The following is a 17,626-nucleotide window of genomic DNA, read 5'->3' as shown; positions in this document are numbered from 1 at the left end:
CTGATGGTAGGTGCCGTTGTTATTCACCAATAAATACGCACAGGGATGTTATCAGTGCTCAGATCTCTGAGTAACAGGAGAGTAACAGCAAGTAACATGCTCTTCCCTGTGAGAGACTATTTATTGTTTCCTCTGTGCAAAGTAATTTCTGTTCTGGCTTAATGGAAATGAAACAGGAGACAGGAGAATGGAGGAAATTATATTTACTCACTGAATAATCCAAATAGTTTTCTTTAAAATGTGAACAATTTGAACAATCTTTATTAGAAATCTCAATTCCTCTGCATCTAAAGTACTCTATAATTACAGCTAGTTGACATTTTTCACACAAAAATGTCTGTCACCTGAAAGTATCGCTTCAGCAAAATCTGAAACCTGGAAATGTTGCTTTTTACGACATTACTCTAGATTCTGATCAGGAGAATCAAAATGTAATGTCGAACAGTTGAATCATTTCATTTTCAGTCTAAAATGTCCACCCACATTTTCTGTTTCCACATTTCTGCAGAAAAACATTTCAGAATAGTTAGTTCCAGAAATATTTTCAATATGCTGAGATTTCAGTCTGATCCGGAGAGGGAAAGGTCTAAATTTCACACAGCTGGAACATTCTGTTTCTCTAAGATCATCCCAGCAGGAGATCATGTGCTGCTCCCTGCCCTCCCGCAAGTGACCTACCCCAGTGACCGTTCTAGGCACTGATCAGAGGGTGACCCTGTGCCTGGTCGTACTCTGCTGCTCCCCCTAGAGTTGGGCACTGGGAGTGCTCCGGAAGCAGCATCTATAGGGGAATATCTCAACTGAGCCTAGGTCACAACCCAAAGAAAGGTCAAAGGTTGAACCCACTGGTTTGCAATGAAACGCTCCCTCCTGCAGGAAAGGGACGATAATTAAATAGCCATTGAAGCAGGGTCCTGCACCTGCATCTTCTACCTCCCAGTGTCCAAGCTATAGAGTCATTGTCACCTTCTCGCTTTGACCCAGGGACTATTTAATTATTTAGCTAGAGTGGAGCAGCTTGATCAGAAAAGATTACAAGAGCCTCACATCAGAATGTCCCAGATCCCCGTGGTTAAGGCAGTCACCTGAGCAGTGGGAGACTTGCGTTCAAATCCTTCCTCCCCGTCAGGCAGAGCGGAGAGTAGAACCTGAGTCTGCCATATGCCAGGCGAGTGCCCTAACCACAGGGTTCAATGTTATAAAGGAGCCTCTGCAAGCACCTCCTCTGGCTTTTGTCTGAGCCCTGATCCAAAAGGGGTGCTCAGCACGCACTCTTACAGGACTGGGCCCCACAGGCAAGAGAGGCTTTCAACTGCCGGCCTTCTGATTGAGGATCCTTCTGGGGTTTAGATGTGAGGCAGGCATCTGGATGCCTAGCATGAGGCAGCAGGGCCCAGGCCCAGAAGCAGAAACTTAGAAATGTTGGGAGATCTTCCTAAAGAAATGTTGGTGCTGAGTGAGGGGCCAGGCAGCGGCTTTCTGGATTTCAGGGGCACCTAATTCTGGGACTCAGGGGTCGAAACCTGGGCTTTGGGCACCTAAGTCCAATTGCAGATCTGGGTCGTTAATGGAAAACGAAGGAACCTGGCAGTGGGAGAAACTAAATTCTACTTTATTATTCCAAAGGACGAACAAAGACAGACTCCCTTCCCCACCCCCGGCCCAGCTCAGGGGGGTACTTTTCGGTTCCATCCCAGCACAGTGCCATGCCCAACTCTCACAAGAACCAAAAACAGAGCCACACATATAAATGATAGAAAAGTGGCAAGAAGCCACGAGAGACACTGGGACCCCGTCACAAAAGGAAACACTCCAAGAACAGGGAATCCAAAGATCTCAGGAAGGAGGGATGCAGTGTGCGATGAGTGGGGCAGAGACAGTCTCTCTCGTCCCCACACAGGACACCGCGGCAGGTGGGGAGGGGGTAACCAGCAGGGCTCTAGGGCTCCTCATCTCCCTCTGGCCTCAATGCTAGGGGTTGGCCTGGTTTCAAGGCTGCCCAGGTCTGTTGACATCCCTGGCTCCCTTCTTCCCTTTGCCCAAACTCAGCACCTCAGCAACAGGGGGAAGCAACCCCCTCCCCCATCATTTTTGGGGTGTCGTTCATGGTCCTTTAGATTGCAGGGGAAGCTTCACACAACACTCATAGGTCAGGTCTAGTGTCTCTCTGGCTCTGGTGCAGCGAGTTCACAGTTCTCAGCCTCAGCCGTCTGGCTCTGAAGAGCAAACCCAGCCATTTCCCAGCTCTGTTCTCCTCACCTCCCACCCTCTTCTCCTCCTGACGCTGTGGCTTGGTCTGCGCTCGCAACCTACGTCAGTTGTGAAACTCCACACCCCCGAGCGACGCAGCTGTACCAACCTAACTTCTGGTGTAGACAGCACTATGGCAACAGGAGGACTTCTCCCATCGACGTAGCTGCCGCCTCTTCGGGAGGTGGGTGACCTACGCCGATGGGAGAACCCCTCTCCTTGGTCCACGTAGCGTCCCCCTCGAAGCGCAAAAGCTGCATCAGTGCAGTTCTGCCGCAGCAGCCTCTGAAGGGTGGCTGGGCCCTAAGTCACGTCACTGCAGGGGTCAGGCTGTGATTTCATTCCCCCTTTCCATCTCTGCCTCTCGGACCTGACGCGAGCTGGCACCCTCAGTGTATGTGCTGAGACATACAGACCTTTGCCATTCTTCAAATAAAACAAAGTTCACATCACAAAGGGTAGAATACGGTTAAAATAAAATAAAAAAGGACTATTCTGGCATTCATTAAGTCCTCAATAAATCTGAGCTACATCTAAACTAAGCTAATATCAAAGTCTGTGACTAAACAGCCTTCTGGAATAGAGAAAAACCCACACTCCAGGGTGGGCTACAAAACACTTTTACATTCATAAAGTGAAATCTCAGAGAATCTGAAGGCTCAAAATCAGGAAAATAAATGTAGCCATTTTCTTCTGAAGTGGCTAAACTGGCTTCACCTCTTACCTAATAATTCGGTTTTATGAGTTACAAAAGTTTTAGCAAAAAGAAAAGGAGGACTTGTGGCACCTTAGAGACTAACAAATTTATTAGAGCATGAGCTTTCGTGAGCTACAGTGCCACAAGTCCTCCTTTTCTTTTTGCGGATACAGACTAACACGGCTGCTACTCTGAAAAGTTTTAGCATCATCATAAGAAATAAAAACAAAAACAAAAAAACACTTCCCATCTACAAATGATCTAGACGAGCACAGAAAAGTCTGGAAGCAATTTCAGCAATACATAGAAACCGATCAGAAAGGTAAACTGTGCTTTGAGGTTCTTTGGGATTCCTCCCTTCCCCTCCCTTGCAGGTCTGTGACACTTTCTTCTCCAGCCCTCCAAAGTCTCATGGAGGATCACAGAAATCAAAGCTGATTCTTAAGCATCTAGAGCCAGGAACACGGTGGTAAGTGACACCTTAGGAGGCAGAGGGGTAGAACAGGGACAGGATAAGACTCTCCATCGCTTGGACAGAGGCTGCTGTGTGGAGGGTGATGGTGATACAGGAAGGAGGGGATACCTCGGACTCACCCTATTGCCCTGAAATAGCACAGAAGCGAAAACACCACATTTAACTATCCCTGCCCCCACTTTTTTACCATCTATTTAGTTCTGCTCCCTAAGGGAGAAAAATATACAAACACTCAATGCTTTTCAGCACGGCCTGGAGTAATGTGAGACTGGCTGGGAATGAGACAATCCGGCCCCAAAGGGGGAACTCAGGGACTAACAATCACTCTGCTCATGGCGAGGGTCAGAATAGATAATATACTTCAGGGTCAGTGTGGCTAGAAAGAGTGTTGGAGAGTCAGGGGAGACGTGCTAGGTAATCCCAACAATTTTCCTACCATAGACAGACGTTCAGAGGCTGATGCTGTGGAGGCAGAGGTGGGATCTCCAGGCCTCCCACAAAAGGTCCTGTGGGAATCAGATCCTCCCAGTGGTGCTGTCTGAATGCAGAGGGGGCAGGGAGAAGGGACAGAAGGGAAGAGTGATGAGAGGCAGCACCTCTCTACCCCTGTGCTCTCCCTCGCCTCTTATCCCATGATCCCCAAAACACTCGATAATCCAGCACCCAGCTCCCCCTGCTTCCCAGCTCCACCACCCCAACCATTCAATCCTCAGTGTCCTCCCCAGAACCCGTCAACCAGAGGATCACTGACTAGCTGATGATCTTATAAGGTCTTTCTCCTGTGTGGATCCTCTGATGTATTATAAGGGTAGAGTTCCACATGAAACATTTCCCACACTTGAGGCATTTCTGAAGTTTGTCACCGGTGTGAATTCTGTGATGTGCAACAAGATGAGAACTCCCAATGAAACTTTTCCCACACTCGAGGCATTTATAGGGTCTTTCTCCCGTATGGCTTCTCTGATGTTGAGTGAGTTGTGAGCTGCAGCTAAAGCTTTTCCCACAGTCCAATCACTTATGGGGTCTCTCTCCTATGTGGAGTCTCCGATGCCTAGTAAGGTTTGAGCTCTGTATGAAATTTTTCCCGCAGTCCAAGCACTTATGGGGTCTCTCTCCTGTGTGGATTCTCTGATGTGTGATAAGACTGGACTTCCAACTGAAACTTTTCCCACACTCCAAGCATGTATAGCATCCCTCTCCTGTGTGGACTGTCTGATGTGTAACAAGTGTTGATCTCCGTGTGAAACTTTTCCCACAGTCCAAGCACTTATGGGGTCTCTCTCCTGTGTGGATTCTCTGATGTGTGATAAGATTGGACTTCCAACCAAAAGAGTGCCCACATTCGAGGCATTTATAGGGTCTCTCTCCTCTGTGGATTCTCCGATGTTTAGTAAGGTTTGTGCTGTTACTGAAGCTTTTCCCACAAACCAAGCATTTATATGCTCTCTCTCTTGTGTGGACTCTCTGATGTCTAATAAGGTGTGATTTCTTCATGAAACTTTTCCCACAGTCCGAGCACTTATGGGGTCTCTCTCCGGTGTGGATTCTCTGATGTGTAACTAGGCCTGATTTCCATGTGAAATTTTTCCCACAGTCCAAGCACTTATGGGGTCTCTCTCCTGTGTGGATTCTCTGATGTCTAGTAAGATGTGATCGCCACATGAAACTTTTCCCACAGTCCGAGCACTTATGGGGTCCCTCTCCGGTGTGGATTGCCTGATGTGTAACAAGGGCTGATCTCAATGTGAAACTTTTCCCACAGTCCAAGCACTTATGGGGTCTCTCTCCAGTGTGGATTCTCTGATGTTTTATAAGTCCTGACTTCCAACTGAAACTTTTCCCACACTCCAAGCATTTATAGCGTCCCTTTCCTGGGTGGACTGTCTGATGTGTAACTAGGCTTGATTTCCATGTGAAACTTTTCCCACAGTCCAAGCACTTATGGGGTCTCTCTCCTGCGTGGATTGCCTGATGTCTAACAAGGCCTGATCTCCATGTGAAACTTTTCCCACAGTCCAAGCACTTGTGGGGTCTCTCTCCTGTGTGGATTGCCTGATGTCTAATTAGTTCTGACTTCCCACTGAAACATTTCCCACACTCGAGGCATGGATAGGGATTCTCTCCCATGTGGCTTCTCCCATGGTTATTAAGAAGTGAGCAGGTATTGAAGTTTTCCATACAGTCCAAGCATTGAAGAGGTTTCTCTCCAATATGGATTATCTGATGTTTCACAAGGTGTGATCTCAGAATGAATCTTTTCCCACATTCAAGACACTGGTAGGGTTTTTCTTCCTTGGGATTTGTGTGGTGAGCTGTGGAATCCTTGTCTCCTCCCTCAGTTTTAATAGATTCATCCACTTTCTTCCTTGGGTGGTTTCCCAACAGCCTCTCTGACCTGTGCCAATTTCCCCAGGCTTCTCCCTCCTCCAAGCACTGGGAAAAATTCCCTTCAGCTCTTCCCACAAAGCTCCCCTCTGGTTCCACTTCCCCAGGAACTTCCTCATGGTAATTCCCTTCCTCGTTCTCACTCTCTTGCTCATCACCTGCTGGGAGAGAGACAATCAAGACAGGTTTCAGAGTAACAGCCGTGTTAGTCTGTATTCGTAAAAAGAAAAGGAGTACTTGTGGCACCTTAGAGACTAACCAATTTATTTGAGCATGAGCTTTCGTGAGCTACAGCTCACTTCATCGGATGCATAGCATATCGTGGAAACTGCAGAAGACATTATATACACAGAGACCATGAAACAAAACTTCCTCCCACCCCACTCTCCTGCTGGTAATAGCTTATCTAAGGTGATCATCAAGTTGGGCCATTTCCAGCACAAATCCAGGTTTTCTCACCCTCCGCCCCCCCCCCACACACAAACTCACTCTCCTGCTGGTAATAGCCCATCCCTCTTTGAAACCTCTCTTTACAATGCGCATGATAATCAAGGTGGGCCATTTCCAGTACAAATCCAGGTTTTCTCACCCCCCCACCCCCCTCCAAAAACTACACACACAAACTCACTCTCCTGCTGGTAATAGCTTATCCAAAGTGATCACCCTCCCTACAATGTGCATGAAAATCAAGGTGGGCCATTTCCAGCACAAATCCAGGTTTTCTCACCCCCCCCCCCCAAAACACACACACAAACTCACTCTCCTGCTGGCAATAGCTCATCCACACTGACCACTCTCCTTACAATGTGCACAGCAATCAAGGTGGGCCATTTCCAGCATAAATCCAAGTTTAACCAGAACGTCTTGGGGGGGGGGGGGGTTTGTAGGAAAAAAACAAGGGGAAATAGGCTACCTTGCATAATGACTTAGCCACTCCCAGTCTCTATTCAAGCCCAAATTAATAGTATCCAATTTGCAAATGAATTCCAATTCAGCAGTTTCTCGCTGGAGTCTGGATTTAAGTTTTTTTGCTTTAAGATAGCGACCCTCATGTCTGTAATTGCGTGACCAGAGAGATTGAAGTGTTCTCCGACTGGTTTATGAATGTTATAATTCTTAACATCTGATTTGTGTCCATTTATTCTTTTACGTAGAGACTGTCCAGTTTGACCAATGTACATGGCAGAGGGGCATTGCTGGCACATGATGGCATATATCACATTGGTGGATGTGCAGGTGAACGAGCCTCTGATAGTGTGGCTGATGTTGTTAGGCCCTGTGATGGTGTCCCCTGAATAGATATGTGGGCACAGTTGGCAACGGGCTTTGTTGCAAGGATAGGTTCCTGGGTTAGTGGTTCTGTTGTGTGGTATGTGGTTGTTGGTGAGTATTCGCTTCAGGTTGGGGGGCTGTCTGTAGGCAAGGACTGGCCTTTCTCCCAAGATTTGTGAGAGTGTTGGGTCATCCTTCAGGATAGGTTGTAGATCCTTAATAATGCGTTGGAGGGGTTTTAGTTGGGGGCTGAAGGTGACGGCTAGTGGCGTTCTGTTATTTTCTTTGTTGGGCCTGTCCTGTAGTAGGTGACTTCTGGGAACTCTTCTGGCTCTATCAATCTGTTTCTTCACTTCCGCAGGTGGGTATTGTAGTTGTAAGAATGCTTGATAGAGATCTTGTAGGTGTTTGTCTCTGTCTGAGGGGTTGGAGCAAATGCGGTTGTATCGCAGAGCTTGGCTGTAGACGATGGATCGTGTGGTGTGGTCAGGGTGAAAGCTGGAGGCATGTAGGTAGGAATAGCGGTCAGTAGGTTTCCGGTATAGGGTGGTGTTGATCTGACCATCGTTTATTAGCACTGTAGTGTCCAGGAAGTGGATCTCTTGTGTGGACTGGACCAGGCTGAGGTTGATGGTGGGATGGAAATTGTTGAAATCATGGTGGAATTCCTCAAGGGCTTCTTTTCCATGCGTCCAGATGATGAAGATGTCATCAATATAGCGCAAGTAGAGTAGGGGCGTTAGGGGACGAGAGCTGAGGAAGCGTTGTTCTAAATCAGCTATAAAAATGTTGGCATACTGTGGGGCCATGCGGGTACCCATAGCAGTGCCGCTGATCTGAAGGTATACATTGTCCCCAAATGTAAAATAGTTATGGGTAAGGACAAAGTCACAAAGTTCAGCCACCAGGTTAGCCGTGACATTATCGGGGATAGTGTTCTTGACGGCTTGTAGTCCATCTTTGTGTGGAATGTTGGTGCAGAGGGCTTCTACATTCATAGTGGCCAGGATGGTGTTATCAGGAAGATCACCGATGGATTGTAGTTTCCTCAGGAAGTCAGTGGTGTCTCGAAGGTAGCTGGGAGTGCTGGTAGCGTAGGGCCTGAGGAGGGAGTCTACATAGCCAGACAATCCTGCTCTCAGGGTGCCAATGCCTGAGATGATGGGGCGCCCAGGATTTCCAGGTTTATGGATCTTGGGTAGTAGATAGAATATCCCAGGTCGGGGTTCCAGGGGTGTGTCTGTGCGGATTTGATCTTGTGCTTTTCCAGGAAGTTTCTTGAGCAAATGCTGTAGATGCTTTTGGTAACTCTCAGTGGGATCAGAGGGTAATGGCTTGTAGAAAGTGGTGTTGGAGAGCTGCCGAGCAGCCTCTTGTTCATATTCCGACCTATTCATGATGACAACAGCACCTCCTTTGTCAGCCTTTTTGATTATGATGTCAGAGTTGTTTCTGAGGCTGTGGATGGCATTGTGTTCTGCACGGCTGAGGTTATGGGGCAAGTGATGCTGCTTTTCCACAATTTCAGCCCGTGCACGTCGGCGGAAGCACTCTATGTAGAAGTCCAGTCTGTGGTTTCGACCTTCAGGAGGAGTCCACCTAGAATCCTTCTTTTTGTAATGTTGGTAGGGAGGCCTCTGTGGATTAGTATGTTGTTCAGAGGTATTTTGGAAATATTCCTTGAGTCGGAGACGTCGAAAATAGGATTCTAGGTCACCACAGAACTGTATCATGTTCGTGGGGGTGGAGGGGCAGAAGGAGAGGCCCCGAGATAGGACAGCTGCTTCTGCTGGGCTGAGAGTATAGTTGGATAGGTTAACAATATTGCTGGGTGGGTTGAGGGAACCATTGCTGTGGCCCCTTGTAGCCTGTAGTAGTTTAGAAAGTTTAGTGTCCTTTCTCTTTTGTAGAGAAGTAAAGTGTGCGTTGTAAATGGCTTGTCTAGTTTTAGTAAAATCCAGCCACGAGGAAGTTTGTGTGGAAGGTTGGTTTTTTATGAGAGTATCCATTTTTGAGAGCTCATTCTTAATCTTTCCCTGTTTGCTGTAGAGGATGTTGATCAGGAATTCAGAAACTGCTGAATTGGAATTCATTTGCAAATTGGATACTATTAATTTGGGCTTGAATAGAGACTGGGAGTGGCTAAGTCATTATGCAAGGTAGCCTATTTCCCCTTGTTTTTTTCCTACAAACCCCCCCCCCCCCCCCGCCCCAAGACGTTCTGGTTAAACTTGGATTTATGCTGGAAATGGCCCACCTTGATTGCTGTGCACATTGTAAGGAGAGTGGTCAGTGTGGATGAGCTATTGCCAGCAGGAGAGTGAGTTTGTGTGTGTGTTTTGGGGGGCGGGCCGGGGGTGAGAAAACCTGGATTTGTGCTGGAAATGGCCCACCTTGATTATCAAGCGCATTGTAAAGAGAGGTTTCAAAGAGGGATGGGCTATTACCAGCAGGAGAGTGAGTTTGTGTGTGGGGGGGGGGGGCGGAGGGTGAGAAAACCTGGATTTGTGCTGGAAATGGCCCAACTTGATGATCACTTTAGATAAGCTATTACCAGCAGGAGAGTGGGGTGGGAGGAAGTTTTGTTTCATGGTCTCTGTGTATATAATGTCTTCTGCAGTTTCCACGATATGCTATGCATCCGATGAAGTGAGCTGTAGCTCACGAAAGCTCATGCTCAAATAAATTGGTTAGTCTCTAAGGTGCCACAAGTACTCCTTTTCTTTTTACAATCAAGACAGGAGTCATTGTGCTGGGGAGAAAGAGGAATCTGCTAACACTCTGAAGGTTGAGTAATTGGATTCTGCCTCTACTTCCCCCCCAAACACTCGCGTAGAAGGAAAGTTGGGAAGGAAACTCCTGCAGCTAATAGGCTGGGTGGAAAGACATGAGCAGTATCTGCTGACTACAGCCCTACTCCGGCTGAGATGAGGAGCAACTGAGGGCTCTTACTCACACCACTTTTCTGGGATTCTCAACTTTTTCCTTAATTCACCCGATGGTTTCTGTCAGTCCTCACCTGTGCGAGTGCCTCTTGGGATCTCTTTTTCCACCGAGGCCTGGAGATCCGGGACCCACGGCCCTTCCCCTCGTTCCAGCCGGGCGATGAGGTCAGGTTTGGGAAAGGGAAATCCTGCGCAGAGGGTGAAATCAGACCAGATCAGGTTGCATGGAGGATTGGGAGTGTGTCTGTCACAAAGGACAATCCGTGAGTGGAACCTGTCCCCGTGCTGTGTTGGGAGAATAAGGAATCCAAAGGGACAGGAACATGGTCACTAAGCCCCCTTGGGAGACGCAGATGTCTGGGGAGGTGGAGAGAATTTTTACACCCTCGCTAGGAGTTTGCAGGATTTGTGCACTCTGGGGCCCTTGCTGACGCACACACAGCTCTGAAGTTACCCCTGCAGAGCCCAGAGCCCTCCCCAGGGCTGGAGCTAGTCCCAAGGAGGGAGGTGAACAGGGATTCTGTGTGCAAATGAGAAACAATACACACAGGACAATACATGGCTTCTTGGCCTTGAAAGCTGGAATGGTGGGGAGGGTTTAGCATCTCCGTTTTGACACCCTGGTCCCATCGGAGGGGGTCTGGAGATGCAGGTCTCTCTCACACGGCAGCTCTGGACTATGGAACCCATTCCCCTGCAATCTAACTGACCAGGGAAGAACCTGACCAGAGTCAGAAATGCAGGCCCAAAACTTTCTAATAACCGAGGGGACAGGGATCCCTTACCCAGCGAGGTCACCGTCTCGTAGTTCTCCTGCATGACGTCCCTGTAGAGGGCTCTCTGAGCGGGGTCCAGCAGAGCCCCCTGCCCCTGGGTGAAATACACAGCCACCTCCTCGAAGGTCACCGGCATCTGGAACAACAAGAGTCCCCCACTCAGCACCTGCTGCCCCAGCCACAATCCCACTGGTCACACGGGAAAGGAAGAAGAAAAAATGAACATCTCGGAAGCTCTGGGGGGCCTAGAAAATCAGAATCCCACCCCCACCCTGCTCGGAGCAGCCAGGACACTTCAGGGGGTGGGAGAAGGTGAGAGCTCCTTGTCCCCCCAGCACACGGAGCAGGGCATTTCTCATTTCCCACCCGCCTGCCAGCCACAGGCTGATACGGGAAGCAGAGCTCCGAGCCGGGCACAGAGACAGGAATCCCGACAGCTTCCCTTCGTATTTCACAGCAGCCTCTGGCCAGTGGGGTCAGGCTCCAGCACTGGGAGTCTGGAAAATGTTCTCAGCCCGGCTGAGGGGGGTGTTACCCAGTGGTCAGGTGGAGTCAGTTCGCACTGGTTCACGTGAACCGGTTGTTAAATTTTGAAGCCGGTTTAGAACCGGTTGTTAAAGGGGTCTGGCCTGCCTGCTCTCTCGGCTGGGGAGGCTCCCGTGAGAATCCCTTTGTAATTTTTACTCACCTGGCGGCGCTCTGGGTCTTCGGTGGCACATTGGCAGCGGGTCCTTCACTCGCTCCAGGTCTTCGGCAGCACGTCCTTCAGGACCTGCCGCCGAAGACCAAGAGCGAGTGAAGGAACCACTTCTTCAGCTTTTGGCAGCTCATCACTGGTGTTACCTGTTTCAGAAATGGGGAAATGTTTCCCCCCAGTCAATGGGCCAGCTCCGAAAATCAACAGGTTTATCACACCCTGTCTCCTCCCTCCCTCTCCCTCCACCCGCCCAGCAGCTCCCTGAAAAGCCCCTACCTCAGCTGGCTCCATCACAGCCACTTCCCTGCCCTGTCTCCTGGGTCGATCTGGAGCAAAATGTGGACGTGATTCCTCAGCCTGTCAGGGCGAGAGAAGCAATGGGAGGGGAGGGGGGTTTCAGAAGGAGCTTAAGTCCATGTGACACCCCGACTCCCCCCAGGCTCTCTCCCTGCACACAGACGCTCTGGACTCTGCCATGCTGGAAAGAAACCAAGTTTATTACAACACAGGCCAGGCCCGGCCCGTCCCAGCAGGACTAAACCCACCGGGGCAGTTTTAAACTCTCCCCGTAAGAGCATCTCGGCGCCAAACTCAAGAAAAAGAGCAGAATCAAAGGAGCCACTTCAAGGGATTGCCCTGCAACGTAGTGTGGTTGTCACCAACCAGTGGATCCTGGAGCCTCTGACAGTCGATCTCGATCACAGGCCGCTAAATGTCCAGCGATGCAACGGGGCTCAGACAGGCTCCCTGCCTGCCCTCGCCCCATGCCACTCCCGGAAGCAGCTGGCACGGCCCTGCGGCAGCGCAGCCCCTGGGGGTGGGGCACAGGGGGGTCTCAGCTCGCTGCTCCTGTCTGCAGGCATTGCCCACGCAACTCCCATTGGCCAGAAACGGGGAACTGCAACTGGATGCTGTGGGGGCGGTGCCTGCAGAGAGGGACAGGGCGCGGAGCTGTGTCCGCCCCCCCCCAGGCCACAGGGACGAGCCGGCCACTTCCTGGAGTGGCGTGGGGTCAGGGTAGGCAGGGAGCCTGCCTTAGCCCTGCACCACTACTGCCTGAGGTAAGTGCCACCCGCCCCCCCGGAGCCTGCAACCTGTGTCCCCTCCCAAACCCCAACCCCAGCACAGAGTGCCCTCCCAGAGCCAGCACCCCAAACCCCCTCCTGTACCCTGAGCCCCCTCCCCCAGCCCTGAGCCCCCTCATGCACCCAAAGGCCCTCCGAGAGCCTGCACCCTGCATCCCCTCCTGTACCCCAACACTCTGCCCCAGCCCAGAGCCCCCTCCTGCACCCAAACTCCAGTCCAGAGCTTGCACCCCTCACACCCTTCTGCACCCCAACCTCCTGCCCCAGGCTCAGCCAAGAGCCCCCTCCATACCCCAAGCCCCTCAGGCATAGGCGCCGACTCCGTGGGTGCTCTGGGGCTGGAGCACCCACGGGGAAAATTGGTGCATGCAGAGCACCCACCAGGAGCTCCCCACCCGAGCTCACCTCCCCCCCCCCCCCCGGCAATGAGCAAGCGGATGGGTCCTGCTTCTCCCAGGGTGGGGATTTGGGGCAGGGATCCAATAGGGGCCGGGAGGGGGTGGATTTGGGGCATGTACTTTGGGGAAGGAGTTGGAAGGGGGGCGGGGAATGGGGATGGGGAAGGGATGGAGTTGAGGAGGGGCAGGGAGCAGGCAGGCACGAGCACCCACCGGCGCTGGGGGAAGTCGCCCTCAGCCCCAGCCCAGAGCCTGCACCCCCTCCAGCACCCCAACCCTCTACCCCAGCCCAGTGAAAGTGAGTGAGGGTGCATGAGAGCATGTGATGGAGGGAGGGGGGATGGAGTGGGGCCAGGCCTCAGAGAAGGGGCAGGGTAGATCCAAATTCAAAAGTTGATCTTTTGCGTAAAAAGGTTGGAAACCACTAGTGTAGTGTAACCCCCTCTAGCCGCCCCCCCTCCCCCTCCGCCCCAGTAGTGGGGTGTTCAGCAGAGTCAGCAACTGGCTTTTCCTCTCTCAGCTCCTCCCCTTGTTCCCAGGAGAGTCAGTCTGCCCAGGAGGGTGCAGGGAATGGATCTGGGCAGGTCTGGGAGCTGGGAACCTGCCTCCCCCATTCTTGCTCCTGCTGCCCCTGCCAGTCCCTCCACTCTCCCTTGGCTCTGATTAGGCAGATCAGTCCCTCCCACTGCTAACAGGGTTTGAACCTGGCTGTGTCCATGAGGGCAGCAGCTCTGGGACTCACACAGGGAGCCCCTCCCCATGCAGGCCAAATTCACTGGCTGGTCCCTGCAGCTGGATCCAGGCCAATTGCAGAACAAAGAACAGAAATTGCATCCTCAGAGTCCATAAAGTAGATGATTGTCATGATTTGTATTATTCACTGGGCACCATCTGTGCGCTCAGCACAGTTCAGAATCTGCCAGTAAATACCATCCCTGAGCCAGTGTGTATAAAATGTGTAGCCCTGGATAAGATGACTCTGCTATTTAAGTAGAAAGTGCATAGTTATTCAGCACATGTTAAGATCGATGAGTGGAGGGGATGTTTTACTGGATTAAGGACTAGATTTGACCCTCCAACTTCCTTTCAAGAGGAAGAGCTGCCCAGAGCTCCTGGGCCTGTTTATTTTCCTTTCCTGCCTGCCATGGCCTTGATACACCTCAGAAGTCTCATTTTTTCCCCTCAGCTTTAAAATCTGGAATTTTCCTGGTGTTTGGTTTTAAATAGTCTCCTGTGAGAACTGCAACTCAGTCACTGTACTGTCGTGTTGAAAAGCCTTCTGGAAAGTAACTAGCCTTTAACCAAAAGTGAAAGCAGCATTGCCAACTCTCATGATTTTCTCATGAGCCTCAGGAGAATGATTCTTTTCCTTAAAGCCCCAGCTCCTGGAGTCAGGTGGAGGTGTGATGATTTCAGCCTTCCTTCTTAAAGAAAAATGAAGTTTCTCGCCCTTGTGGCTGTGGAGAAAGCTTCACAAGGAGACCCCAGTACACCCTAAAGGCTCAAACAGCTGAAGGCAAATAAGCACCAAATCTATTATTTGTACACAGTCTCATGATTTTAAAGCCAATCTCACAATTCTGAACATTTGGAGTTGGCAATACTGGGAAAGGGACTTTAAAGTCTCAGTTTCACTCCTGTTTCGAGTCAGCTTCAACTTACTATTTGTAGTGGGGTAACACCCCTAGAGCACGTGCCGTATAAACTCACGGGGTCTTGCCCTAGGAGGATGGTTCCGAATGTTAAATGATCTATTCCAAACTTGGTGAACGGCAAAAAAAGTGATAGGAACAAATCCAGATTTTTCTACAATTCTTTCAATTGTTGAATTCAAGAGTTACTAAAAATTCCAAGACCTAACCGGTGTCCCTCACGTGACTTGACACAAACTTTGAGAACATGTTTCTATTAGAGCTGAGTGGGTCTAATATTTATCTAATGCTCTTTTTTTAATGTCAGAATGAGATCTGGTGAGCCTGTCAGCAAAAAAACCCCAAGAGTTTTCAGGTGCCTAAGTAGCCCCTGGAATCACAGTTAAAATTGCGCCCCCCCCCCCCCCAATGAGGGTTAGTCCACTGCCCACTCACTCCCCAAAGCTTGTTTGACCAGATCCAAGAAAAGAAATCTGGCTGGCTGCTGGGAGGGGCAGCCCCTCACCCTCTCCTACCCCATGGGGCGGGGGAGCTGCCTTGTGTCCCCCCCCCCCCCCGCCGCCTGCTCCCTGCCCCAGGCTCTCCCCTCCCCCAGCCAGTCTGCGCTTGCTCTCACAGTTTCCCTCCAGCCACCCCACATCCCCCCTCCCCCTGCATCGCCCCATCATCCCTGCCCCTCCCCCATCCCTTCCTGCCCCCCTGCATCCCCATCACCCGCCTCCCCCGCCCCCTTCTCCCGTCCTGCCCACAAGTCCCCCTGCATCTCTTTATCCTCTGCCCCCTGCAGCCCGGGGGTGACCGCGGGGGGGCGGGTCTCTCTCACCTTCCCTCCGAGCGGGGCCCCCCGGGGCAGGGGCCGGGCCGGGCCGGGAAGGGGCCCTGGCCGGGCTGGGGGCTCTGCCCTGGGAGAGGCTCCCGGGGAGCAGCGGGCAGGGCCCGGCTGGAGATTCCCCTCTCCCGGCTGCAGCCCGGGCTCCGGGCTCCCAGCACCAGCCGCCGGGGCTCGGGGATCTCGCCGGGAGCCTGGGAGCCAGAGTCCCGGCAGCGGCTGCGAGTCACTTCCTGGGCCGGGCCTGAGCCCCGCGATCGCTCCCCCCGGAGCCGCCCCCCAGCCGCTCCTGGGTCCTAGCGATCAACCCAGCGTGCTGCAAAAACAAAAGGAGGACTTGTGGCACCTTACAGACTAACCAGTCTATTTGAGCATAAGCTTTTAAGCAAAAGCTTATGCTCAAATAAATTGGTTAGTCTCTAAGGTGCCACAAGTCCTCCTTTTCTTTTTGCGAATACACACTAACACGGCTGTTACTCTGAAACCCACCATGCTGCAGCGTTTCTGGTCACAGGCTACAAGCACGGCTGAAGAAAGGTGGCGTTGTGTGGACGGGCTGAGCCAGACTTGTAGGAGACACAAGGCAAAGGGAGAGAGAGGAGAGAGCAGAACTAAGGTGGGGAAGGAAAATGATGCCTGAGGGGAAGGGTGACAGCACAACCCCAAGTCACATCCCGGGAATAGTTCAGGCTTTAGCCGAAGCTTGTGGAATAGAGGATGTCGGCTGGTTCCCCCTCTCTGGTTAGCCCTGCTCAGGTCGTCTTTCAGCAGCAGGATGATGAGAGTCCAGTGGTGCCATGCTGGATGCCAGGAAACAGCAGGTGTGAGACATACCCCAGGGTACAATCTGGACTGTTGAACTGCTTAGTTCTCCATCCCAGGGCTTCTTTCACACTGCTTCCCCCTGCGAACAACAAACCCCTCCCGGCTCTTCTCCCACACAGCCACCAGCCTTCAAAGTCACTCCCAGCTACACAGGACTGAGTGCCACTAGCCAGCCACTCATGAAGTAAATTACAGAGCAACATAAACCAGTTCACTAGTCCCGGCCTTGCACCCCAGAAATGTGAGTCTTGTACTGCCCAGTCTGTGCACTGTGCTGTCCAAGCTCATTAATTCGTTTGTCCTCCCCACAAAGGATGCTGGTCAGACAACAGCCTTGTTATCTCAAGTGAAATTCCCCAAACACTTTGATGAAAACACACTGGTTTGGATAAAACAATAAAACAAGTTTACTAATGAGAGAAAGGTAGATTTTAAGTGGTCACAAGCGATAAAGGTGTAAAAGGTCCAATTTGGTTACAACAAAAATAAATGGTCAACATGCATTTTAAATCCTACATTTTATCAACCTAAGTAAGATGTGAAGCAAACAGCTTTTCCCACCCCACCCCATGTTGCAGGCAGTTCACAGTTCTTAGTACCCAGGCTGGATTTCCTTCCAGCCTTGGTCTGCCCTCCCCAGTCCAGTGCTCCTGTTGTCTTTCAAGGCATTTTGTTGCCTTCCAAAAGATGGGGGAGGAGAGGTAAAAATGGAGGCCACTCTCCCTTGTTTTTATACCACTCTCATCTTGGAGGTTAACCCCCAGCTGGCGGGCAGGCGACAATCAGTCTGTGGCACATGTGAGCTTCCAACCATTCTTCAGGTGAAAAAACTGCAGTACCCACCGACTGAAGTGAAGAAACAGATTGACGGAGCCAGAAGAGTACCCAGAAGTCTCCTACTACAGGAGAGGCCCAACAAAGAAAGTAACAGAACACCACTGGCCGTCATCTTCAGCCCCCAGCTAAAACCTCTCCAGCGCATCATCAGGGATCTACAACCTATCCTGGAGGACGACCCATCACTCTCACAGACCTTGGGAGACAGGCCAGTCCTCGCTAACAGACAGCTCCCCAACTTGAAGCAAATACTCAGCAGCAACCACACACCACACAACAAAAACACTCACCCAGGAACCTATCCTTGCAACAAAGCCCGTTGCCAACTCTGTCCACATACCTATTCAAGGGACACCATCATAGCACCTAATCACATCAGACACACCATCAGGGGCTTGTTTACCTGCACATCTACCAATGTGATATATGCCATCATGTGCCAGCAATGCCCCTCTGCCATGTACATTGGCCAAACTGGACAGTCTCTATGCAAAAGAATAAAT

The 17,626-nt window shown here is 51.0% G+C and overlaps 1 pseudogene; it reads right to left on the bottom strand.

Annotated features, from left to right (window-relative positions):
• Positions 1-3,081: 3,081 nt before the first annotated feature.
• The window catches only part of LOC141998577 (uncharacterized), a 47,967-nt pseudogene continuing 33,422 nt past the window's right edge, over positions 3,082-17,626 (bottom strand).

This window comes from Natator depressus, chromosome 14, assembly GCF_965152275.1.
Source record: "Natator depressus isolate rNatDep1 chromosome 14, rNatDep2.hap1, whole genome shotgun sequence".
In the NCBI taxonomy this organism is placed as follows: domain Eukaryota; kingdom Metazoa; phylum Chordata; order Testudines; family Cheloniidae; genus Natator; species Natator depressus.
The sequence above is the reverse complement of the archived record's forward strand: the minus strand, read 5'-3'. Positions and strand labels throughout refer to the sequence as shown.